Raw genomic sequence first — 27,272 nt, forward strand, 5'->3', positions numbered from 1 at the left:
ACACATAATTGACACAGGTTGTGTTTGAGTAACCGATAGCAGTTTGAGGAGGCGGTGGTCACAAACTGCAGAAACAGACAATGATAATGAAAGTGCCAAAGCAAAGCTGTGGTTTGAGGCTAAATCTCGTCCTACTGACTGACCCTGCATACAACATGCTACCTCAGTTAATAAACCCATTACGAGCTGCGTAAACACAAAAGACTTTCTGGAGTCAAGCTGTCCTATTTTTAGAAACACCTGAATAAATATAAAAAACATCCCTGGGCTTCCAATTCTCTGGATCCATCACAACACTTCATCCGAGACGGGCTGAGTACCAGCACACTGCTGCAGAGAGGCTTTCATCTCCTCCACTGTGTTGTACATTAAGCAGAATTACAGCTGCCATTGTTTTAGCAGCTTGAGTACAGAATGCAAATGGGCTTCTGCTATTGTTGGTTTAGTTTGTGGTTTCTCCACAGAATCAGCCTAAACCTCATTGCATCTTAACTGTAAGATTAGAAGAGGCAAGGTGTTGTTCCTGGAGCATCTGTCATGAATTCTGAGGTAGTCAGATGGTCTTTTTGAGGAACAGGAACACTTGTGACTATTCTATTTAATCATTACCTGTCTATTTTCAAGCATATTTCAGAAAAGCTGTCATTACCAGCAGCAATCATTTGTTTAAAGTTATGCTAATGCAGAAGTGCTGAAAACTGCAGTTCCTGGAGTCTTCATAGAAGGCAGGATGCACAGTCTGAAAGTCTCCTTAACATACATACATGTTAAAAGGCCAGTTTAGCAGGTTTCAACATGTTTACTGCCATTTGCAGAAAGTGTTTTAGTCTGGGTAGCTATTTTTCATGTTAACACATTATTTCAGACAGGATTTTGGTTTTCATGAGCCATGCACAAAGTTGGATAACAAGGGCCAAGACTGATTTGACAGCTTGGCCAGAAACTGTATAATTCATTCCTGTAGCCTCTATGACCTAACCAATTCGAAGAAGTAGATTTGAAGTGAGCCTTGACGTTGAGGCCATAGCAGCACGATACAGTCTACCTTGCTGATAAATCCAACAAAAAAGAAAAGCACGACACAGTAAACAAAGAGCAACAACAGGCGACATCCAAAAATTTGCCTTCTTTGTAATTTCTCTGTGGCTCTTTGTTGCAAAGCGCAATCAAGGTTTGTTTCAGAGAAGGCTGTGTGCGGCAAGGAGAAATACAACTGCTGTCACGAGATAAGTGACGACTCTTTCAACCAATCAACACTCAGCAGCGTTGTAGCTCTGCCTTCTGGGTTCAGATCGGTATGTCTGGCAGCCCAATGGAAGGGCGACGGCTTGTCTCGGTTATCAAGGTATCTGTCCTGGGATTAGTCAGTGGAAACGCCACAAAATGCGTGCCGTCCTGAGATTTACAGAACTAAATAGGTTGGTGAAATGGGGCTCACGTGGTTCCAGTGCTTTTGGAGCCAGCCTCAAGTACTTGAGAAACTTCAGTTTTGGTGATTTTGCTTCACCTCCATTTCTTAAAGATGTTGCCACTTGAGCCAAATCTATTTCTCAGCTTTACCTCTTTGCTTGTTTCTGGACTTAGCAAAAGTAAAGTGGAGTCAGCATTTCTACTTTATATTGTTGTGCTTCAAAAAGCCTCTTCTAAAACCACTGAGTGACATCACTGTTACTCAGTACATGACTTACCACAGCTATGTCTGTGAAGGTTCTCAGTCATCCAGACATGGTACCTCCATGCTTGATCTGATAAGGAAAACTGGACATGGTAGACCTGAAGAATGTCTTTCTGGGGTGAGGGTTAGTATGTTCAAGAAGTCTACCAAATCCAGCTGCCTTTATGGGATCTAGCTCTAAAATTTAGAGGCTATGGTTTTCACAAGTTGGTCCCCTTAGCTAGTCTGCTGGCGGACACATCCCATGATAGTCTTGAAGTTAAAAATTTGAGTCCATATTATAATTAAGAATAGAAATAATTAGCTTATTTAAGTTTAGTTGCTCAGGGATGGTCTATTTATCTGCTATTGTTAAGAATGTTGACTGTTCAAAATTAAGCCTTAACAACACAAAATCTGTAGATATCAGTTAGTACTCTGGGAGTTAGATACCTACCGATGCCTTTACCCTATGTTAAGCATGTCACCAATGTAAAACTAATTGTAGGTCTATAACAAACAGAAGTCTATGAGAATGCATGGTGTGACTTAATAGCAGTGATACAATAAAACCCCACCATAAAACGCCATAAACACCCTTAAATGGTGTCTGATTTCCAACCAACACATAATGGTTTTTAATGCTCAGCTTTCAATGTGAGAGACCAACTTTGGTGTTTACAGTGGAAATGCTCCTGTATTGATCAAACAGCCCATTAGCTAGCACTCTGAACCAGGTCTTTATTGGAAACACTTAAAGTCGATTCCTTTAAAATGTTTGGAGAAAATGGATCCCAGCACTACCGGCATCAGGATAATGCACTCACAGTAGACTCACGCTTCCATTAGGCTGAAGACTGTCGTGAAAATGATCAGTAATGCAAACACAAACAAGAACAGTTGACCTCGAAGGGTTCAGTCTGAATATTACAATTAATGTGAAGAAGAGGACATGTGGATCCTGAAGACAGAAGTTTGAGTATTTTTCTTGAGTCTGATAATTTATTCACTTGGATGTCAGGCACAGGAGGGGGCAGGAATTTTGAGGAGTGCGTAACAATTGAGCTTTTCTCTCCCTGAATCTGCATAATTATTGAGGTTAATTCAACTCAGAGCTTGTGAGCCATTGTCTTTGAATGTGGCTGCTGCTGCTGCTTAAATGAATAAATTAGTAACAAAACGAAGCTGACAGACAGAAGCTGTGCCTGAATGCACCGTGTCAGAAAAAAACTGGCTCCAATGATAAGAAGAAGCTGCAAGAAAAAGCCCTTTTTTGTGATTTGCTGGAGACAACAGCCTTGTCAGTTCACAGTCATTCAGGCCTGGTTTTCTCACTGATACAGTTTTTCTTGTATCTGTGCTACATGCTCAGTTATTCACAACCTAGAGGGATTTCACATAGCCTCCAAAGATTGTCTGTTCGTCTCTGTGGTCTGTCTTCCCCCTGCCTCAGTCTTGATAAGTAAAAACTAACACTGGCTTACTTGTCACAAGACACCTTGTACTCTTCAGGGAGATGATATGACAAAATGGGACGGATACTCACTGCTGAAACAGTAAAAGCACCGACAGGGAGATGACAAAAAATGATAGAATCAATTTTTTGCTGAAAAGAAGATGTTTATCCCAAGAAAAATTGTCTCAAGGGGATTTTGTGTGAGCCAAACTTATTAACAGCACCCTTAAATGTGTTTCCTGTCTTTCTGTGCACTCCAGATGTCTTCTTATGGAGAAATCAGACCAAAAACAACAACCTTCCTGTAAGACACTGTGTGGTAAAATAGATCAGAACAGGATATAGCATGAGGGGTGTTGAGTGAAAAATGGCATCCTTTACTTCTAAAAACTGGTTGAGATGCTGCTTATGAGCAAGTAAGCTAACATAGCTAAGAAACAGAGTCCACCACATCTTCTTGATGAAAAGTTAACGGCTGTGGCAGGTTTTGTACAAAAGCGTTCATGCTAGTTTTGTGAAACTGTACTTCAACGCTATGAGCTAATGTGCAAGCACTGACTTACATGCTAACACGCTCATTCATAGAAGGTAATTCATTAACCATGCTCACCATCCTAATTTAAGTTAGCATCAAATCCCTCAGAAGGATGATCGATACGTGATCTTGCAAATATTGGGCCGTGCACTAAGTGATAACATTTTTAAAGCTGCTGTAAGGAACTTTCACTTTGTGTTGATTTTCTTTAGCTTTTCTCTTTTTGCTGTGTGCAAACCAAGGTAGTGTTGATGACAAAACAATTTCATCCTGCTAGGTTTTAACGGTGAAATGTGTCACTCACTGTGAATATCTGCTGCTGAAAATATAAAGAAGGGCTGTTTCTTTGCCAAGCTGTCAATCTTCCTGTCTGACACCCATCCCCCCGCTGCAGTTTCAGGCATTAAAAATTACAGTATAAAAACTGCCAATCTTGTTTCTGATGGTCTTATTTTGGTTTTGTAAGTCACAGAGCGGTATTTGTATTTATTTCATTCTGTTATACTAATTTATAAAAACTCCTTACATGGGGCTTTAACTTTTATAACGACAGTGGATGTACTGCCTCACACTGAGGGGAATGGTAATGTTTGAATTAATAAGTTCTGAAGGTATTTCAAAAATGTAAGATTGATGTCTATAATAGTGCTGTAAGACTCTCTAAAGTTATTCTAGTTCAGTCTAGCAATGCTCAGAAGGCTTATTCCTCTAAACTGGAACTTCGTCTCTGAATAACTGTCTAGTCCTAACAATAGGAAACATTGAGAAAATGGTCAAAATTGAGCACAACTTCTGTAACATGGCTAATAAGATAATACAAATCTCTGAGTCTGTCATTCTTGCTTGTTTAAATGTGTTTAAAAGAGCGTTATAGAATTGTAGCAGAGCTACAGCCTCAAATAGTAGTGGGGGGTTGCACATCACCAGGATCTCTGGCATTGATTTACCATCTCGTCACCAATTTGATTTCAATGCTGTACAGTATAATTTGTGCTGGAAAAGAACTGATGCACAGCTCTGTTTGGCTCCAGCAAGTAGTTCTGTTTCCTCATTGAATCCAACTATACATTCATCAGACTGCAGTGCTGCAACACAGGCAGAAATCAAATTACACAATTGGTTTATACACCACCGGTAACTTCCTTATTTCACATCCAGCCATCCCTCTTCTGCAGTGGGCCCAGGGTTGGGTTAATATACTTAAACGTGTCCCTGTCTGGGCTTTTATGTGTGTGCTGCTGCTTTTATTCCTCAAGGCTCTTGACTTGATAGATGTGTGTCCTTGACTTGACTGATGACTGGCTGAATACTGGAGACCTCGGAGAGCTCTTGTTAGGGTGGATAAGCCCTTGGAGAGGTTCGGGGTGACCAAGGGAACCTTAGCTCCAGGAGGAGGTCTGAGTGCTGCCTGTCTCCAGGAGGTCCTTCAGGGTCTGAAATCAAGTCTGGGAGGTAGGAGGGTCAGAGGAAAGTGACTGACCAACCAGCCAGTCTGGCTTCTAAAGTCCTCTGCCTGAGTGCTCAATTAGCAGCCTAAGATACAGACAAGCACTAATTCCAACTCTAGTGCTGAGTCAACCTTGTTTTAGAGGCTTTTTTCATAAAGGCGAGCAGGAAACCCTGAGGGGGGACGATTCAGAGCAACAGGAGCCTCTTCAACTCACAGACAACAAACAGAGAGGCATGAAAAGACAGGTACTAGTTGCACAAAAGAAGCTAATTATTTGACTGCAGGGCTTTTTCAAGCCTTTGTAGTGAAGTTGTTTTCGCTTCACTTTTTAGTAACTCTCTTGTTGACTTTAGAGGGGAGAGGTCTTAAAAGATCTGTGTCTTCATCCAAGGGACAGCTGCCACAGTATTGAACTCTTCAGATCAAGGGTTGCTGGCATGAGAGAACAACTAAAACTATTTTTACAGCATTAAATCTCAAAGTGAATATTCTTTTCTGAGGTGAGTAATTGCTTGAACTGTGAATTTCCTGTCTATTTATCAGTTTTTGGAGCAATTGCTGACAACCTCATTGGATGTCTCAGTAATCTGTGTATTCTAGTGCGTTTAAAAACGCCTGGCCTCAGAAGAATAGCCTGTTTCAGCACTTTATTCCCTGTTTCCTCTCTCCATGCACTGATCACAATGCCAGTCAAAGCTGCCTGTTTCTTTTCCTTCCAGTGCGTACTCATTATAGAGTGGCAAGTCAAAAAGCCCCACACAGTGGTAGGCATCCTGATCCCGGTGTGCCTTTCACATGTTAAACAGTTTCAGTAATGTGCTGCCATAATACTGCATCTGCTTTATGGCATGGAAAAAATGCATTGTCACCACGCTGCAGTGAAAGAGCCATTGAAGGACAGCCATGGCAATGCTAAGACTCTGACCGTGACACAAGCCGGTGGGAGGTGGGTGAACGACCTGCATACTACCAGCTCTGACACTGACGTTGTGAAGAAGGCCAGGCCAGAAAATGAAATAAAAGCACAGAAGAGCCAAATATAATGGAGGAACTTTAAAGTGTGTCCAAGTTTGAGAACAGAAGCTGGTGCTGCAAAAGCTGGTCAATACACTGCATAACTTCAGTGGAGCTAAAAAGTCTCCAATGAGGCTTTGTATCCGGTCTCAGTGCTGCAGCGTAGTGGGTCAGAATGCTGCAGTGAGCCCTGGAGCCTGGCCAGGTGGGAACGAGACACTCTGCAGACGGAGACATAGAGACAGAGGATGTCCCTCATCCTCTGACTCTCCATTAAACATTTAGAGCAGCACTCTGCACAGCTGAGAGCCGTTTCTGTGTGAGAAAAACATTTTAGCATCACAGGAGAGTTCATTTATGCCACATTTACAAACACTATCAGAGCTCACACAGGACTCTTCTGTGAGATGTCCGGCTGCACTTCTCTTTCTTTACTGTGTTGATTTTTTCACTTAGAGAGCTTATTTCTGAGCAGAAAAGGGAAGCTAAGTAAACTGCTTGGAGTCATAACAGACGCTATCTAAATGAGCCAGCAGGGATTAATTAACTGAGATCTTGTCTTAAATTTAATGCTTACGCTTGCATTTACTGGAATGGTAAGACTTATCATTGTGAACTAAGAGAGTAAGATTCAGACTAATTCTGTTTAAGTTCTCATTTCAAATCGTCCAAACAGTCCAGTGATGCCTGAGGAGCTGCATTATCTACCAAACAAGGCATAATTTGTTTCAGAGACGTGTTTTTATGGAAATACAGACAAGAACAAGAAATGTTTAGAAAACAATGTGAGTATATAAAATGCTCAGTTACAGCCCAAATATACCATCAGGTGAGATGACGGTAAATGTACTGATTTGTGCTATTTATTATGAGCCCTAAAGATTAAACACACATTTTACTAGTTCTCAACAACCACAGCTTACAGAGCGATACTTATATCAACTTAAACTGGTTTCAGAGAATTTGTAAACAAAGTTTTCATGTCACGTTTCAAACAGTAGCGCTATTTAACTACAAATAAACACATTACCTTGTCGCTTTGCATCTTGCAAAAAGTTGTCTCAAGCAAAGAAAAGTAGTGTTGGAAAGAAGATCTGATGTTTATTAATTTCCCCCAAGCGGCAACCTCCGGTCTGAGAATATGAGACAATGCTGAAGTGCTAAAATCTGCTGTTTCTGGAGTGTTTGCTTGAGGCTGGCTCCGGAAGTAGAGGAAGTCACATACACACTAGAGCTGCACGATTTGGGGAAAAGGTGCGATTTGCGATAAGGTGGACAATATTGCGATTGTGATTGTGCTTGCGATTTAGTAAAAAAAGTTGTGTCATGATGAGTCTACAGGCTTGCTTGGTTATCATGGAGAAAAATCTGAATTGCATGTGCTGACATTGCGATTGCGATTGCGATTGCGATTGCGATTGCGATTGCGATTGCGATAATCTTGCAGCCCTAATACACACCAAGCCAAAAAAAGCCATTTTCAAAGCAGAAATTAACCTATTTACAGCCTGGTTCAAAAAACCTCTCCTGTCTGAGTTGCTAATTTTACTACCGGCACCCACTGTACGGGGGTGCATTTTTTTCTAACGTGGCCGTTCGGAGGATATTGAGATTGCAAGCTCCCCCAATAAGATAAGCTGAGGGTCACGTGACGACCGGCGCCCTATGGCTGTAGGTGAAGCCCTTGCCACTACCAATATGGCCGCTATAGCCCATGTGCTTCATTTTCCGTTTCAGAAACAGACGGGTGACGTGAGCGAGATGATGTCAATGTTTTATACAGTCTATGATTTCCCCCCAAAACACACACAACTTGGTAAGAGCCACACCTCTAAGACAGTGGATAATAGTGCTCATGGGAAATTGAGTCTTTACAGACTACAGATTTTAGTTACAGTAATCAACACCCAAATGGGCAGTCCTCTCAGGGCCTTTAAGATAATAATGTCAGGTCAGAATTAAGAGTGGTTGAGGACCTTGGGGCTGTTGCTAACATTAGCTGTGCTCAATTTCTGTTTCTGTGTAAACAAATGTCACCATCAATACATTTTTTAGCAAATGGTGAAAAGATGAGCAGCAGTCTTTTTTCAGTGGAATTGGTCCTTCTTTGATAGCATATTTACCGCTTGCTAGTCATTTTTCTGTACACCAACCTTGAAAATATCTTTACATAACATTTTATCACCTCGTTTAGATTGCAAACTAGCCTAAAACTTGCACATTTCAGGGGTTTTGACAATGACATGCTACAAAATTTGGCTGTATTGAGCGGAAGAGCTGATGGACTTTTTCAACTTGCCAATAACCATGGTAGTGCTTTCTGGTTTGATTTGATGCACAATATTGATATGCTAAATGAAGAGTGTTTTTTGCCCTGAAAGATATTCTTTTGCTACACAAATTGTGTTTTACTTTCTCCTTGTCTTTTACTTTGGTGAAATGAAGCCAAACTCTGGATCTCTACCTGCACTCAGCTCTGCATACTGGGCCTGGCCATGAAACACAGTATGGTGATATAATATGTTTAGTTTTAATGCACTGGTGCCAAAAGGGCCTTCTTACTAACATTGTACCTTGTGATATCTACCTAGGTATTTAAAACACTAACATTATATTTGCTAGTAGTCTGAGACCCTTCTTCCATGGTGGCTTCCTTTAATTCCAAGGGTGCAATGGATAATTCCAGAGAACTGTTGCAAATCAGTGAGTCAAATTTAGAAAGCCAATTCCACCATGTTAAGTTGAAAAGCTGAAACTCAAACACAATTTTCCTGCCTTATTAGCATATCAAGCACATGCCTCAGATTCTACTAATTTTAGCATCACAAAACACAGATATGTTGAGGTTGCTCCAGATTGAATTCACAGAGGCCCAGCGCTGAATGAAAGAGGTTAGGCATGCGATTGTCCAATGTTATGTAAAAGAGCCACTTTTCTACCATTTTACCATGTCTGGTGTGAAAGAAGAAGTGCTATGTCAATCAAACTGAAGTGCTATGACGAGCTGTCCCGGGCGGTTTCTCCTTTCTCTGTGGCCATCTAGTCCATTATGCTTCAATTCCACACAATATAAGTCACAGGGAGAAAAAACGGATGGTTTCACCAGACAATATGGGTAAAAATGGATCTCCATCATAGCAGTGCATTAGATCACTTGTAGGTTTTATTCAAGGCTCCTCTTTTTATTTTCTAAACCAGACATTTGGAAGGAAAAAAGTCAACAGGGCTCTCAAGGACAAGGGCCTTCCCTCTGATGCCAACGCTTTGCTTCCACTCAAAATTCATATCCAAAGTCCCATTTCGGCTGAATCACAGCTTAGATAAACAGAGCGAGGGAAACAAATTCGGGGGCTTTTGTTTTGCAGCCAAAAGAGCATATTCAGCTTTCTGTCTGACTGCTCTTTGATGCTTGACTGAGAAAAACATCTCACAAACAATCGAATCCCATGAGAGATCAAGAGGCGATGACAAACAACTTTTAAACTTTTGTGGTTTCACAGAAAAGAGGCTATTGTCCAAGTTAAGTCAGTCCTACAATGCTGATACTAAACCCTGATCCACATGGGTACAGGTTGGTGATACCTTGGAGACAAGGGAAAGGGCACACAGGGAAAGGACGTATCCTCGGGCCTCCAGCAGGTGCATTGTTTCCAGGATCAAAAGAAAACAGAGCCGTATTTTAGACTTGGCTGCATCCTGGTGAGAAAGAAAGAGCATGTCCTGGTCACGAGCTCTTCCCTGTCTCTCACCCTGTCCTGACCCCTCACCCTCCTCACCTCGATCTCCTTTAAACCTTACTTCCTTAAAGCAATCACCTGATCAATAGTGGTCTCCTGTTGAGAGTGATCCTCCTCACAAATGGAGTCTTTCAAGGACTGTTAAAAGGCAATGACACCAGTAAACATGTACTTTCACTCAATGGACTCAAACACAAAGGGAGAAAGCAAACCCTAAAATTCAAAGCGTATATTTAACCTACATCCTAAAGTTGGAACAAAAAGAAGGTTACTTTAGAGGGTTTTATTTTGTCTCAAAGGCAGATTTAAGAGAGAGAGAGGAGGCGGGGGGTTAAATATTCTCTCAAAACCTGTTTTCTGTTCTCTAATCTGACTGTCTTTTCCACCCATACAGACACACTTCTAATTTGACTTCAAAGCATTGGGGGGGGATTGTGAGAAATACGGATGAAACTCTGCATGAAATCAGTTTTTTCTATCTTTATCTCACCAAAACACACTGACTTTACTCAAGCTCAGTGCACCACTTCCTGCTGTGGTGTTGGACACTTTTACACAGAGTCTGCTTTAGTAAATCTCAAAGTGTGATGTTCAATTTAAACCTAATTTACCTGATATCTTTTACACCTTGCTGTGTGATGTGACCAAAATTCTGCCTTCATCAACCTGTGCCGACGTCATTTATTCTCCACTTTGGTTTGGTAGACTTGGCTTGCAATGGTTTCATCATCACCCGCCTCCTCTTCACTGTGCCTTTGCTCCAGATTATGGGAGTCTAGTTATCACTCTCTCCCAGGGTCTGGTTTTGGGTGCAGGGCCAGGGTAATCCTAGGGAGTTTGACTTGGGACGCTTAAGGCTTAATTAGATTTTTTTCACCACAGATGACCGTGGAGAATCCAATCAGGGCGACCTCCTTGTAGTTCCCCTACATTAGTCAGAGTCTAACTCTGGTGATGAACGTCTACATTTAGACAAGAGTGGAAAACATGGAAATCTATAAATTCATTAAATATGCAAGCATATAATTAGTGATACTAGTTTGCCCCAGGCTCTACCTCAAGATATAACAGCATAAAAATATGATCTCCCAGAATGTGTGATATACCCAGATGATGGGCTGTAATGAGAACAGTTTTGGATTAAAATGTACAAAAACATAACTTTAAGCTAAATGCTGTCTAGTGATAACATATTTATTAGGTGGGGATTTAAGCACTACAAAAAATCCCTTTTACAGAGAAAATACTAATTTTTTTCAGCCTGCTGCTTCTTATTTGACTGTAGCAAACACAGCTACTGTTAGTTAGCTATTATCAAAGTGGAAAATAACGGCCGTGAAGGGTAATGCTTCAAAACTTGACAATCAAAAATCTACTGACATGAGACCTAACTAGGCTCAAGTGTATTTACTTTATATTACTAGAACAAGTCAATTGTAACTGCAGCCAGTGTTGGAAATTAGCACTTGCCACTCGCCATTGGCGAGCATTTTTTCTGTTTGGCGACAAGGATTTTTAGCCGACTTGCCACTTGACGAGTAGGATTTTAAACCTCCCAAAAAGTATCACACCTCTGAGGTCGGATCACGCGCCCCCGCGTGATTTCTACATAGCGATAAATTTTCATTAATATCTCTGCCATTCGCTGCTCAGTAAATATAGTTCAAGCACTCCAGAGAGCCGAGACTCTGCCGTTTACAGACGTGCCTCTGATTCTACGCGAATCCCGCAAGGAGACGGAGCGAATCAAAGAGCCGAGTGCTTGTGACGAAGAGAAAGCATAAATTGTCTGACTCTGAGTTCTCTGAGTACTCCGATTCTGGCGGAGTAGAACCTTCTGACTCAGAAGCTAACTAAAGAACAGTGCAGAACATGGCAGCATGTCATGCAACCAAGAACAGGCAATTTTGGCGTTTTGAAAAGATGAATTCAATAAACAGATTAAGTCTACATCACGTATTAACTACTTATTGCTACATTTTGATTTACAGTTAATACTGAAGGTTTTTTTACATTACAATTGACTTAGAACAGAATGACTAATATTACGATTTACTGTACAGTAGTAAAGAAATTTGTTGGGTTAAACATTTGCCAAGTTGAAAATCTGGTTGGCGAGTAACTTTTCTGACCTACTTGCCATTTGGCATGTAGGTCAAAAATTTAATTTCCAACCCTGATTGCAGCTAACTGGCAAAGCTAACGTTGGCTTGCTAAACTAAAAACCCAACTGCATTAGCCTAGCTGACTAATACAGCTTTCAAACTGAGGCACATAGTGTTGTTTGTGTGAAATGTAGATTTAAAAACAACTTAAACTGTATTTGAACACAGTTTTCATCAAGGTCTAGGTTAAGTAGCATAGCTTTACCCTTTCTAGCTTTTTTCTCTTGGCTGTGAAACACAACACTTCATTTAATCACGTTAAGTTCAAACAGATCTGCATGTGCAAGAAGATACAGAGCTGGAAGCTATTTTTTGTTTCTATACAGTGCAACTTTTAACATGCAGCAATTTTTAATGCTTAATTCATTCTTACAGTATTTTAACTTTAACTTAACTTACACTCATCATGACTTTACAAATACTTGTTAAATGTAGATAAGAAAAATAGTTCAGGAATGATAACGCAGAGAGAGAGTTGGAGGGAAAAAGGAAGGAAATAATCAAAGGAATAGAAAGAGGCAGAGACAGACTGTGGTAGAGATCAGTGTATAATCTGCTCCCAGGGCAGTGACTGCTCCTTTATTTAAATCACATGGCTACGAGCTGAGATTATAAAGCAGGTTTTAAAAATACTATAAGCGCAGTGCATATGATCTCTGAGGCTGGCTTTGGAAATGAAACTACAGTTTTAATCATTACCATCTAATCAAGGGGAATGGAGGTTTTGACTGAGATAGCGGTTTTGACAATTATGTAAAAGCCCCAGATGTGCATTTTAGTTAAGCTCAGATAGCTGACAAAATGAATATAACAGAGGAGTGCAGACGTTAACATTTTTATCCGTTATTCCAGACCAATCGCATTTAATAGCAGCATTGGTGAACATCCAAAGCTTGCTCTCTGACTCAAAGCTGAGATCTCTGCATACCCCGAAATGCCAACTACAATCAAGATGCTGACTTCAAAACCAGCAGCTATATGAATTCCACCTCAGTGACACATCACAAACGACCAGTGAGTTAAAGTGTCCTATTTTTCTCCGGCCGGATCTGTGGAGGCGTGCTCTCTGTCACGCAGTAACCCCTTTGAGTAACATTTCCACCATGGCTCCACTCATACAGAGATGTGACCATTGTGCCTAAAGCCCTGAGAGGCCCAAAACCAGCCAACCTTGAAGACCTGAGCATTAGGTCTCCTTCAGACTGGAGTCTTTTCAACTTCTGCCAGGACAATACCAACCTAAAACCAATATAAGGAATGTCATTCATGGATAAAATTCAAATATATACAATGGTGCACTTGTGTGGTAAACATTGAAAGGGCAAATTCTGCTGTGGCAAAAAACGTCTTCAACTTTAAGATAATGGTGTCACATTTAACTGTGAGAGACTGCGTTGGGCTGAGAACACCATGAGGCTTTGGCTGTAAACCATGGCACACACTGACAAAGACTCATTGATATTTCCACACAGACAGATAGACAAAAACTGGGCTGAAAAAGGACCATGTTGGCCAGACAGCTCTCAGCCACACTTGACTTCTGATTGGGTTATCAGGCCAGCCAGCCTCAGAGGAGATCCTGATAAATGAAGTTGCCATTTGTCCATCCTCCCCTCGGCTCACAGCCGTGCACAGCTAGCCCCCAGCAAGGAATTATCTTAGAGACAATTACATTCTTCCAGTTTCCTAAAGACGCCCGGCGCTGAGAAACCAGTAAAGGACTGACCACAAGGAGATTAAACTGATTGCTTTTCTGTTGCTTCAGTTTGATTTTAAATTGCTCTGGCACAGGGCCTCAGCACAGTCAACCCCATGGTGGGTGTCCTTGGTTTCTTCATAATAAATACAATTTACAGGCAATTTTCTTCTCACAATTGTTGCAAAATTTGATCCTTTGTATGGAAGAAATCCCAAGGAAACAAAGAAATCACTTTACAATTCCTGGTTGTGTCATTTGAGGAAAAAAAACAGAAAACTCAACCCTGCACTACAGTATGCTCCGAGTCCCTGGACGAGTGTTCAGTTCACTTCTTATTTTTGCCCACATATAAAGCAAATCTTTGTTAAGACTCTGTCCTCTTGTTTGAGGTGACCTATAGCCCTGGGTAAAGTAAATTTAATTTTGGTTAAGCTGAGCAAATTGTATAAAAATGATTTTTTTTTCCCCTACTGCTTTTGATTCCAATGCCTAAACTTTGGTATAAATCATTGCCAAGTCCCCTTTATGGAAATTTACAGATATATATACAAAAAGTATATTTGTGGAAAAATAATTGGTTTTCAACCTAATACATAATAAATTACCAATAACCACTTAATTTTTCCTCATTATGCTATTATGTTGAAGCTGTAGACTGGATTAAAACATGCACAACATAACAGGTCTGCTAAAGTGAGGCCAAAACATCAAGCGCTCCCCCTAGTGACTGCAGTGCAAAGCATAAAGACCACTGTCTCCATTAAAACAGATGGGACACAGGTCAAACTTGAAAGTTAAAAAGCCTGTCACATATTTTTTTTCATTGTATGATGTTGTGTTTGACAAATAAAGGCCCCAACAGTGTCCTTTAAATATCAGCAGAATAGAGGGGGAAATACAAAAGGAAACATAAAAAACTCGAAATAAAGAATTGTTGGATGCGCCATAACCACGATTGGACCACTATAGACTTCGCTAACCTTTGGGATCTTTATCATGAGTAAGATAATATCCAACTCCAAAATACGTCACCAGTCCACTATTTCAGTAGTTTTGATTTCACTTTTTTACAATCAGAGGAGTTGGAGGCATGCTATCCACAACAGATGAAGCACTGACTAGCTTGCTCTCTGAAACAGATACCAAATTTTGGGGGGAACTGAGGACCAATAACAAAGTTGGTCAAGTAATCATAACATCTGTATTATGTTTGTTTGTCCCTGCAAAAATAAAAGCTTGAAAAAACACCAATAGCTTGAAATGTTTTATAATTTTTTGTCAAAAAGGCAATGCATCCATCTGCCATCATACAAAGCCAAGAAAATCAGCATAACCAACCAATATTGTACATTTTCATTTAGATAATGGTCAAATTACTGATAAATCCACTTACAAACCACTTGAGAAATACAAGAGCTTGAGATTTTGAATGAAAAAACAAAGAGGCTTAACAACGATGCCCATATTTTCGAGCAAAACAACATTGTCGCTGCAGCTCCTGACAGTTGCAGAGTTAACTCCACCTCAGCATGTCAGCGTGATCATCCTGGAAGAACAGAATTTGCTGTAGCTGCCTGGCTGGGTGACTCAGTCCACTGGTAAACACGTCTGATGCTCATTGTTATTTCAAAAGGGAACCACTGGCCCGTTTGAAAACTCCTCCCACATGTGATCTCAAAGTGGCACGGCTGATTGGTGGAGAGAGAGAAAAAGGGATTTGGTTTGAGAGCAAATTTTTATGATTCTAATGGTTTTCTGACCTCAATCTTCCCTAATCATTTTGAAGCCTGGACTAAGATGATCTGGGTTAGATTATGTTTTTAGCACAACACGTGGCACCGGGACAAAAACGGAGACAAAGTAGAGGAGGTCACATTGTTTTCTGTGCTTTTGATTTCTCAGAGGACATTCACATTCATCTTCTTATGAGTGGAGGAATCTCAGATCTCCACTTGGATTTGTTTACCATCCCATTTCTTTGTCTCCCCTCAGAGAATTTTTTTTCCCAGGATTCCTGTGGCTGCGTTTGGGGGGTTTAAGGGATGAAAAAGAGGGGAAGAAAAGCCCATTGGTTTCAGCACCACAGAAACGGCATCCAGAGCCAAGCTGTCATCCCACTTGGATTAAGGGCCCTTCAGTGGTGGCTGCTGAGCTGCTAACATGGTGTCTTACCCTCGGATGGGGTGTGGGAGGAGGGGGGTAGAGGGTGGAGCAGAGGGTAAGGGCATTAGAAAGCTGGCCTAAATAAGACCTCGAGGTCAGAGAGCCTCCTGAACCATAGCAAAGCCACTTTGTGTTTCCATGTCAACTTTATTCATGTGCTGACAGCTAAGTGTCCCCCATCTTTCCTGTTGATTCAATCACTGTTGCATCATGTGCTTGGACTGCAGAGATAATCTATGTCTCCGTCCTGCTTATCTTTGCAGACCCCCACCTCTGCAAATACATAAGATGCAGCGTTTAACAAGAGGCTGGAGAGAGAAGAGGCTTGCGGTGGAATTCTTGGCAGCACTCAGTCTTTAAATCTTGGATGTTGTGAACAGAATAAGAGCTGTGGAGATGTATTTGTTGAGCTATTAGACATCACAAGTGGGCCGCACTGCTGTGCCAATAGAAAGTGGGATGTGAGGCTGAGTTTTATTTAAGCTCTATGCAAATAGGAAAAAGATAGAGGCTTGAAACAGAATACAAAACATTCAAGTGCGCACTCTTCCTGAATTCTCTTTAATTCTGGCGAGCCTACACCCTGCCAGTGGAGCACTGCCCACCTCCTGTTGTTTTCAGGACAGGATGGGGAAGCAGTGGTCCTTGTAATGTGCTGCCACTGGGCCACCAACCACCCCTCCAACATCTGCTGCCCATCCAAAATTGGCCGGAGCTTCAACAGGCCTGAGGCACTTGTGTGGTTGCAAGAACTGCCTCCGCAGCCCTCTTCAGGGGGAACAACTGTGTGTTCAAACAGAAACTCAAACACCCGGGCTTCTTTTGTGGATCTCCTCAGGCATAACCCTGCATCGCCCCCCTGTACGGCGAAAAAAGGAGACGAGAACAGCCAGCCCGCCAGTACAGACAGAGAAAACAGACCCCCTTTGTTCCCCCTGCCCCTTCTCAGCGTCGACCGAGGTACAAGATCCACCCCTCCTCCCCCCTACAGCCCTGAAAGCCTCCAAACACTCCCACTTTCCCTTTCCCTCCCTCCACTTCACATCATCTTAGGGAGAATACCCACTAAGCGTGCATCTCAAGACTCATCATCATTTGTTGTATCAAGCTCCTGAAATGAAGGTTGACTGGGAGTCATTTCTGGTGGTACATGGAGCGAGTTAACCTGTCAGCTGCTCTACTGGGGGTAGAGAGGGAGCATTAAACCCACAACATTACGTCCCATTATCCCAGCCTCCCACTTCAAAAGGAGGCCGCTTTACTGTCACTCCCTGGTAGTTGGTTTGGACAGAAAAGAGCATCTCTAAATGCTTTGTTCTCACTAAGGGGTGTAATAACCTGACATGGGCGGTAATAGTGCCGTTCCCTTGGCAACAGTGAGTGATTGAGCTTGATGACTGTCATGGTGTGAAGCTCTGCTGGAATGATTCTGTCACAGCGGGCCGCCAGGGGACATCAGCACTGACCGCGACTCAACGCCATCTGTCCACATTACCTGCTGCCCAAAATAACACATCCCAGAGTTTGATCATAGCAGACCAAATTCATACACGAAATGTATGAAATCTACAGAGCTTGGGAGAGCAAAAATCACTGATCATTAATTTTATTATCAATCCATCTATTATGTATACTTCTTATTTTATCCAGGGTCTGAGGGGGCTTTCCTATGGGGTATTGTGGGAGTAATGTTGAACATCATGAGCAGGTCACCAGTCTATCACTGGTCTAACCTGAAGAGGCGGACAACTGTTCATGCTGACGCACACGTTAAGGCAATTTAGAGTCACCAATTAACCTGATGAGCGTTTAAAAGCCAAAGTGCCCAGAGAGAGCCCACACATGCACAGGGACAAAGTGCAGACTCAACACAGAAACTCTCCTGACCAGCAGGGGAATGGCACCAGCAACCTTTTGCTGTGAGGCTATGAGACACTGACCACTACATCACCAAGCACCCAACAATCTACTAATCATGCCTGATCATTCTAGTTTTAAAAAGTCCAACAGGATGAAGCAAAAAGAATGTTGGTTTATCTGTGTATGGCAAAATATAACAACATGATGTGAACATTCAGTCAGAAGATTTTAGCTCAAAGCTCCTGTTCAACACTTTTTGTTTGTGTCTATTGTTGTTCCCCAAGTGGATAAAGTAGTTGTTGCTGATTTAGCCCACATATGTGGGTTTATACATACTAGGTTGTGAGTAGGGCTAAACAATAAGTCTGGTACTCTGAAATAAAAATTAAGTTTATAAAATTAGCTTGTTGTCATGTTTCAAATGATAGTGCTACACTTCAGATTAGTGTTAAAAACAAGAACAGCACCCAGAGATGTGCTTCCAAAACAAATGCATGTCTAAGCAAAAGTCACATCCGTTGCTCATGGGAAATGGAGTCTTCATCCTAGAAAATTACAACACCACCTTGAAGTAGCTGAAAACATTTGACAGGAGCTTTAAATATTTCTGACACATCAACCATTTAACAGTTGTTTTGTGATGTCTTTCAGTCTTAAACGTGTAATTTGCACCAAAAAAATATCTCACCACACTCTTTTTAACAGTTAAACATATCACCTATCAAGGATCTCTGCTAAAGTGAAAATGGCTGCATCTGCAGCATGTAGTTTTGCACACTGTCTGACACCTACCCTCCACCTGTGGTATCAGACATTAGAATGGTGACACAGAGCTTGTTGCTTTTCTTGTAATTAGTCTTTATTTTTCTTCTGGGTCAAAAAGAGGCATTGTTTACATTTTTTCAGTCTATTACCAGACCATCTAAAATCTTCTTACAGGAGCTTTAATATTTGTTGAAAATTTTAGAATTTAGTTTTGTCAGTAATGAATAATGAATCGATCCGTCAAATGTAAAAATAAATTGGAAAACTTGCAGTTCAGTTTTCTGAGAATCTGAGCTATTGTCCTCAGATGCAGTTACTCGGGATAAAGCTCTGCAGCTGTATTCCTTCAGGAGCCCACAGGGGAGAACAAAGAAAAGCAATTTCATGTCTTTGTATCTAATTATCTGAGCGATCAGTCCGAGTCGAGCTTTGAGCAACACATAAATCACCTAATTTTTCTTTCTCATCTGTCACCGTCCACTCCTGATAATATCACATGGGTCTGTTATGTAAACAGCAACAGTTGCAGCTGTGTGGAGTGGATTCGCAGGAACGTGTCGATTCCCATTAGAGCTGCTACCTAACTGAGTGTGAAACTCTAATTGCACCCACCAGCTTGCTACCATCCAGACCCTACTCACAGGGAGAGAAAGTGAAACGTGTGTGTGTGTGTGTGTGTGTGTGTGTGTGTGTGTGTGTGTGTGTGTGTGTAATGAACATGTATGTCCTTCTTTGCATGTACTCATCTGCTCCTGCATACGTTTAGCCAAATTACAAGAAAGGCGGGTGTTCAAGCAGCCGTGAAGCAGGAACTTGGGGGGGAGGGGTGCACATCGCTCCCTCTGAGGTGGTCTAATGAGGGGCTCATCAGTCCCAAAACGAGAAGAACATGCCTCTGACAAGGAAGTCCAGGCCATGTCAGTTAGTGTGCCATACTGCTGTGTGTGACTGGCCCACTGGGAGACACCCACACCATTGGTGACACTAATGGATAGGCATGGACGGGCCTCCATTGGTCCCTCAGCCTCATAACAGCTGAGCAGCACAGCGCGTCCATTCACCGCTGGGTGCGTCTCCTCTCAGGAAGAGTACACGTGTCTGAGAAACACACTCAGGGGTTCAGTCTATCAGCTGGAGTGACCTGTGATGGTGTCTGTGTCACTCTCAATGCAAAATAAATTATCTCTGCACTTTAGAGAAGGATAATTACAGTACACTTCCACCTGGGTTATGTGCTTATGGTTATAACATGGAAGCTAAATAATGACAGTGAAAGTGGTGTCAATGCAGAGACCAAGACATTGGCAGGGTGAGTGAAATGGAATCAGGGTAGAAATTCAAAAAAAGGTGGAGAGTTTTAACTTTCTCAAAGCTTTTTTTTTTGACAACACAAGAAAACACTGATGATTGATCAGTTTTCCATTGGTTTACTGAAAGACACAAAGTCAAGGTATGCTAACCGCCACTTTAACAGTGCATTTCCCTCCTTCCTTATCTTCCTCTTTGCTAAAATATCGCCAAACTTCAGACCTCACAAGCAAAGGACCACCATGACTTTATTATACCTTCGTGCACCAGAGGGTTGATTAAAGTGCTGTGGCTCGACTCAAGACTTAACGACACGTCAAGGGACACAAGAGGCTTTGATGGCAAAATCAATAAACTTAAACATAACAGTTCTTCATGTTGCAGAAGACCAGCAGGACCAGATCTTCATTGGAACTGATCCACATCCTTGTTAGACCTTGTCTTTTGTTCAAAGTTTAACCTGGAGTTCCTTACCATCAGTTTTTTGTTAATCAATTTGGGCATGCTCCTTGCTTACTTTACCTTTACACAAATTAGTTTTAAAAAAAGCTATTAAAACCGATTGCTTTTTATAAAATCTGTGTGTTTTCTCTTTGGTCCTAACTTATGACAATGTTTCCATTATTAACTGACTATTTTTGTCAATGAAAGGAAAAAAAATACTTATAACTGCCTTAACACAGTTTCCTGAGGTAGAGGTGATACATTCAAGTTGTTGAATCAGAAGTAGAAAGCCCAGATTTATTCACTTTCTACACAAAAATGACTTCTACAAATCAACTTAGTGAATAAATGCTGAATCATTTCAGCACTAGTCTCCAAAAAATGAGCCTTGAAGTTGTCTAACAGTTGATTTGATGTTTGATTCGAATCAGTGGGAGTTTAAACTTTAATAAGTCATAAAAATGCCAGGAAAAGAAGAAAATACAAAAGTTGCATTTGGCCTTAGTGAATTTTCAGTGTCTCTTTCTACTCTGTACAACTTCTAATTAACAGCATGTTGACTCTAAAATCTCCAACCAAGACTTGATGAGTTGTTTCATTAAATTGATGCTTCTGTTGCATAAACCAAAACCCACCCAAGGTGAAACAAATCTTCTGACATCATTTCTCAGGTTCAGATCAGTTTCACAGAAATGATGTCACCAACATCCCCACAAGTGACACACAACGACCCAATCTGTCCATGAGACACTTTGTCTCATGGACGCAGTTGGCAAAGTTCACCGAGCCATAGACGGCTGCTCACAGAAGGAGCGTTGATCTCATCTTTGCAGAATAGTCTGCGTGTTCCTGCGGCCCACGGGGTGAAATAAGTGGCATTTTCCCTCCAACACCCAAGCTTTTCCCATAGCCCCCTCAGCTAGGAGCTGCCCGCCACTGGTTGGTTTTAGGTCAGCAGTGTGTGTGTGTGTGTGTGTGTGTGTGTGTGTGTGTGTGTGTGTGTGTGTGTGTGACTGACTGGTGCTCTCACAACAACTCCGGCCAACGTGTGTCATGATAATCCTTTAGTTATGCAAATCTCCCCCTGGTGCCGTTTGTGCTGAGGGTGAAAGTAAAGATGGCAGCACAATGTAGGTCACTATCTTGTCCCTGATTTCTCTACGTCGGTCAAATGAGCCTGAAATGTCCTGGCAGCAGAGATCTCAGAGCTGACTGAGCAAGATGACTGAGAAGGCAAGCAAAAGGGCACACAAGCAGACCAGGATATGTGCACCTGGGGTGGTATCCCACATTTTGCCGCCTGTTCCTATATGAATGCAAACTAGCCATAAGGCAGAGATAAGGGGGATATTGTTATCTTCTTACACAGATTAACAATAGTCTGCCTGGAGTGAATAAACATTACTAGAAAGTGTGTCAGCCCTTTCACTGAGCTGTAAGAGCAGACAATAAAGCACAGGGTCATTAGCATTGTATTAATTTGGCTATCTGAGCAAGCAGCGAAAGTGTGCAGCCCCTGCATGTTTATATGAGTGAATGTCTGGAAAAAGGAGGGGTGTGGGGGGGGTGATGTGTTGTTGCATGATGCTGAGTCCCCACCACCACCACCCGCTTGACCGAAGCTTTGACCAAGAGACAGAGGGGGAGGAAGAAAGAGAAGGGGGAGTGTTAGCAGAGGATTTGGGTGGGAATGTGAGGTTTTCTCTTGTTTTCAGTGGAGCAGTTGTTTGGCTTGTGTTACAAATGTCATGGGATGTAAGTGATGGGTCTCTGAGGGGCTTTCACAATCTGATTCACTGTGATGATGAGGGGAAATGAGACTAAACAAGCCGAGTGGTCAGGCAAAACGAGACAGAGTTGTCATGCAAATATGGAGGGAATTAAACATGTGGGGAGCAAATCAGCTTAGGACATGAGAGATTTTGTGGAAGAGGGCAGGCATTTCCATCAAAACAACTGTCAGTAAAAGAAGATACATCTATCACTCTTACAGCGAGTAATGTGAGTGTCAAGAAGCAAAGGGCAGATCATATCAATGGTTCATATAGCAAAAACAAGTGACAGCATCCGTACACAACACTATACTCATGCACTGATTTGACAGTCACCTGCACCTGCTGGTTCTAACGACCTAAAGCCACAGCTAATTCGTAAAGCTACAGTTTCCACAGCTGCAAAGAAAACAGTTTGGTCGTTGTCAGACGTGCAGCATCACACTACGCAGTGCTCCTCTCTCCACAAACTCCTGACAGAGAAACTGAAAAGCTACACCGCACGTGTTTATGGGGCTCGGTATCAATCCGCTCACCTTATCTCCTCCCTGTGCGGAGCGAAACACGAAGCCTCTTCTGTATCTTCAGTCCCCCGCGACGGAACGACACCGCGTCTGTTTACGAAGAGTCCCTGTTCATCTGCACCGAGCCTCCTGCACTTGTCTCCTCAGCTACAGTCACTGGTCCTCTCCTCTCCTACCAGTTCAACGAAACACACACAAACACATCACATACACGCTCAGGCGGGGGCGCGCAGCATCACTCCGGGGCGTGCGCACGCCCACTGCGCGAGCTGCAGCGCCGCTGCCAGTGTATGGTGGCCTCGAGGCACTGAATCGCTCCCGCAAATTGTTATCCAAATAGACACTTTAATAGAGATTTAGTCCTCAGAAGGCTAAAAACCACAGATGGACAACAGCTGGACGGTTTCTGGGTTTATGGAAAGCCAAAAGTTGTCTCAACATGAGCAGTTTTTTCATTAGGTCCTGGTGTTGTAGTCAAATAAAATCATACCAGAAGAAAGCACAAGAAGAAAAACATAGGGGAGACCAGGAATAGTTGTAACATTTTATAACTTTCTGTCTCTAGCTTTGACCCAGTGTCTTCAAAATGTTGTACAAACTAGTTTTGAATGTCTGGAAATGAATGGCCTGGAACAGTGGTCCCCAACCCCTAGGCCGCGGACCGGTATCGGTCCGTGGGTCAATTGGTACCAGGCCACACATAAAAAGTACTTAAGTTACATTATTTCTTTGTGATTTATTATCTGATTCTGAACAATTTTTTGATGTAAAAAATGACTCATTCTTGATGCCAAACCCCCAAGCTAGAAAAACGGACAAAAAAAAACATCTTTGGAAAGTTTCTTTAAGCAGGGTACATGAGCCAGTTAAGAGACAGAAGAGACGCTCTGTGAAAATACTGTCTGATATTAAACTGGCCTGTGGCGCAAAAAAGGTTGGAGACGGCTGGCCTAGAAAATGCCTGTGCAACATAAACAGAAAATGCATGACCCTTATCTCATCAACATGATGACTAGATCCCTTAAAAACCTGTTGAAAAATATTTTTTTCTACCTTCTTTATATATATATATATATATATATATATATATATATATATATATATATATATATATATATATATATATATATATATATATATATAATTTTGTTAAAAGGGCCAATAAACATGTGAGTGAGGTAATTGCACATATAACCCATTAAATAAACTGTTGCATGAACAAACTATTTCAAAATGCAATGTGTCTTTTGTCATTATAAAATCTTTTTCTAAAAGTAGCCAAAAAAGATAGAAATATCAATGTTAAAGGAAAATATAAAAAAATACCAAACACCATAAAGAAATGGAAGACCACCAATAGAATGCAAAATATGAAAGTAATAATTGCAAACCGAGCAGGAGTTAGTCTGTGTTGTTTCACTTGTGTCTGTTGTTTGGTATCTGGCTGTGGGAAGAAAGACCTTCTTAGTTTGGAGATCCTGCATTTCACTTTTCTGTAACTCTAGCCTGAGAGTAGAAGTGTGAACAGTCCATGCTGGAGGTAGGTAGGGTCTTTCACATAGACTATATAGACTATAAGATAATGCACATGAATTAACCACTGCAAAATGTTTCACCACAGGGTAAAAGTTAAATTTAAAAAAATGTAAAAACATGACCAAAACTAAATCCAGCTATGAGTCTCCTATGGCAGTTTTCACCTTTCAGTCAGATAATGTCAATTCAGCTGTTACAGTGATTTGTATTCATGGTTCCAGCATCCAGCCCTGAAAGTGGGATTGCACCAAGAATCACACTGTAGCTTCCCGGATCAAACATGACTGCTGAACAGAGGCCATGTGACTCCATAAGCTACATTTCCACTCACAACAATCTGCTGCTTGCCATGCTCTCCTCTCTGTGTGCATGTTATACTCGTGCATTATCTCAGGCTTAGCAGTAGTAGCCATCTGCAGCCATAGCCTCAAACACTGAAAGCAAGTGACGCAGTTATTACTCGGATAAGCCCAGTTTGGCAAAAAGACAGGGATTGTGGTTTGAGTTGCCATGTAGAGGCTGGTTAGCTGAGATAAGCTAAATTTAGGCGGTGGCACAGATTTGAAGCAAGATGAAAATGGGTTTGTGGATTAATATCGCTGGAAAATTGAAGCAGTGCAGATTTTGATGAAAAGAAATCACCTCCAATACATAATTTCGATTCTGAAAATTGTTCACTTTTCACTTTTCACTTTAATCTTCTTTACTTATTGTGGAAAAAAATTCTGCTCCTCTTAAGACTATAATATGACAGCTGACATACAGCCAAGGTCATTTTCTGGTTGTAATCCCAGAGTGTTAAAATTGCTATTTTTTTCCCTCATCATCAACAGCAGGAGGCGAGGGGATTCTCACACGCATTCACCAAAAGTGCCACACTGGGAAGTCTTGTAATTGTCCTTGCCTCTCATTTCAGACCGCCTCCAGATATGTCTGTATACCTCTTGAATCTCATTAAAATGTTCTTTTAATTTCCCTCATGCATATTATCCATAATATACTCTAAGGGGTTTCCACAAGTTCAAGGATACAGCACTATGGAGACAAAGTGAGGCTCTTGCAAAGTTGCAAAATGAATCTCTCTGGGTTTTTGTGGTGAAATAGAAAAAAAAAATCAGCAGAGCAGACTTCTTCTCCTACTTCCTCACTGTTGGGTAACTCCAATTATCACGCCTGTTACTGCAGAGGATCCTTGAAGTTCGCTGCTCGCTGGGATGTCAAACTTCACACATGGCGTAGCGATTGCTCAGCAGAGACAGAGTCATCACTCGGCTTGTTTTCTTCATCTTGATTCAGTGTTATGGTGTTGAATTTTTCTTCAAGCAAACTCCATAACAGATGCAACAGCAGCAAGCCAACCATGAAATGACCCGACTCCCAGCAGAGGTGATGATTAACCAACACGGATCAGCAGGCTCATAGTCGGAACGTACATCAAAACACAGCAGTACTAAACAATTTCCCAGCCATAGCATTTTTGAATTCATTGATGGAGCAGGGAATTGAGAGGGTAATTGAATAATTATGAAAAAACTATCATGTATTTACAGTGTGTGAATCCACTCTTTATAAGTTAATGGCACTGCCTAAGGCCGTAAGGTACGGTGTTCATGTTTCTGTCTTCCTATCCAGTTTAAGCACAATTTACACGGTTTAAGTTGACTTTAGCTTAAACCAGCATATAAGATTTTAGGTCGTCAACCACAAATCTGAATCACACCACACTGCAATCATATGCTGTCTATTATAATGTATGGGATACTTCTATATTAACTATAGTGAGAACTGAGGCTGTCCATTATGGAGCCAGATTGTACTTTGGACCACAGATTTTAAATAACTAGACTGATCTTCAAGTTCTTAAAACCTCACAAGACAGTGTACAAGGCAACTCCTGTTTGAAGTAAAAGTATTCCAGCTCCACACAAATATCTTACTGCTAGATTGATCTGGAAGGTTCACCAACCTTACAAACAAACAGGGTGCTTTGAAACTAGGGATGTCCTGATACAGATATTTGGACTTCTGATCCAATCCAATTTTTCATGATATGGTTTGTCAATACCGATCTGATACCTTTCTCGGATAAATCCCATACTACGTTGGGTGATTCTGTTGTTAATGACGAATCATATGTGTTGTACTAAAATGAGCCCTGTTGGTACCTCCCCAAGAAATGCTCACTTTTACAAATTTTGCAAGACACTGTTTTACTATCATTGCTTTCCAAAAAGAAGTAGTCCCACTTAACATGGTTTGATTAACAGCAGCTGTAGAGTGTGACAGTGCTGAAAACACATGGAAACTGGATCAGTCCCAATCATATAACTAAATCCAATACTATCTGATCCTTCAGAAAAAGCCAAAACAGGTGTCGATACTGATCAGTGTATTGGATTGGGACATCCCTATTTGAAGCATCCATGTTGTGGTTCAGACTATCCCCTCATTGCTAAAGTGTTCTGAGTTTCGGTCTAAACACTGAGCCTTCAAATCCAGAGCCAGTGTGTAGACCATAGTTTGTCGCTATCTGGAGAGTAAATGAAATCAGTGTGGTGTTGAGCTCTGGTGCCTTAAGGCAAAGGTCCATTTAACACAAGGCTCTGGAGATACCATGTGTTGTTGCTGTCTCTTGTTGGAGTGTGAACATAAACTCTCTGCACTGCACTGCAAGGTACCTGATAGCGTTGTGGTTAGTGATGCTAGCTCATACCAAGAAGGTTAAAAGTTCAAATACAGATGGAGGGGGAGGCGCTGTTGACAATGGAGTAAGACGTGTGTCGACGAGCTCCTGCCTTACCTATTTAAAAATACAGTTTTATAGCGCAATTAATACAAGCTGGGTGTAAATAACTCATTCTTCAACATTATAAATACTCTGCAGCAAGTTTGTGACGGTGTGTGTTATGGCATCAACCTCTAAGCTTTGTAAATACAAGTACAACGGACGATCTAGCTAGCTCAAGGCGTAGCGACGCTGCGGCCTTAGCAAGTACTAGCCGCGGCGATAAACCATCCTCCCCACCACCAGAGTCAACACTGGATACCGTGGACCTGAAAGCAGATATTTTATACTCATTGGGAGCGGACATTTTGACTGTCATCAGGACGGAACTCAAGGAAGTGCTTGCTGAAGACTTCAATCTAATCAGAAATGAGTTGAAAGAGGTGAAAGCCAAATACAGATTGA

At 41.6% G+C, this 27,272-nt stretch overlaps 1 protein-coding gene across 17 annotated transcripts in view; it reads right to left on the bottom strand.

Annotated features, from left to right (window-relative positions):
• nrcamb (neuronal cell adhesion molecule b) overlaps window positions 1-22,775 on the bottom strand; it is an 89,958-nt gene extending 67,183 nt beyond the window's left edge. For all 17 annotated transcript variants that reach the window (XM_074678213.1, XM_074678212.1, XM_074678202.1 and 14 more), the window contains exon 1: window positions 22,559-22,775. The gene's annotated coding sequence lies outside the window, so the exon portion shown is untranslated. The remainder of the gene's footprint in view (window positions 1-22,558) is intronic.
• Between the last annotated feature and the right edge of the window lie 4,497 nt (window positions 22,776-27,272).

This window comes from Halichoeres trimaculatus, unplaced genomic scaffold (genome assembly GCF_033239565.1).
Source record: "Halichoeres trimaculatus isolate MK-OKI-2021-1 unplaced genomic scaffold, fHalTri1.1 fHalTri1_scaffold_10, whole genome shotgun sequence".
Taxonomy (NCBI): Eukaryota; Metazoa; Chordata; class Actinopteri; order Labriformes; family Labridae; genus Halichoeres; species Halichoeres trimaculatus.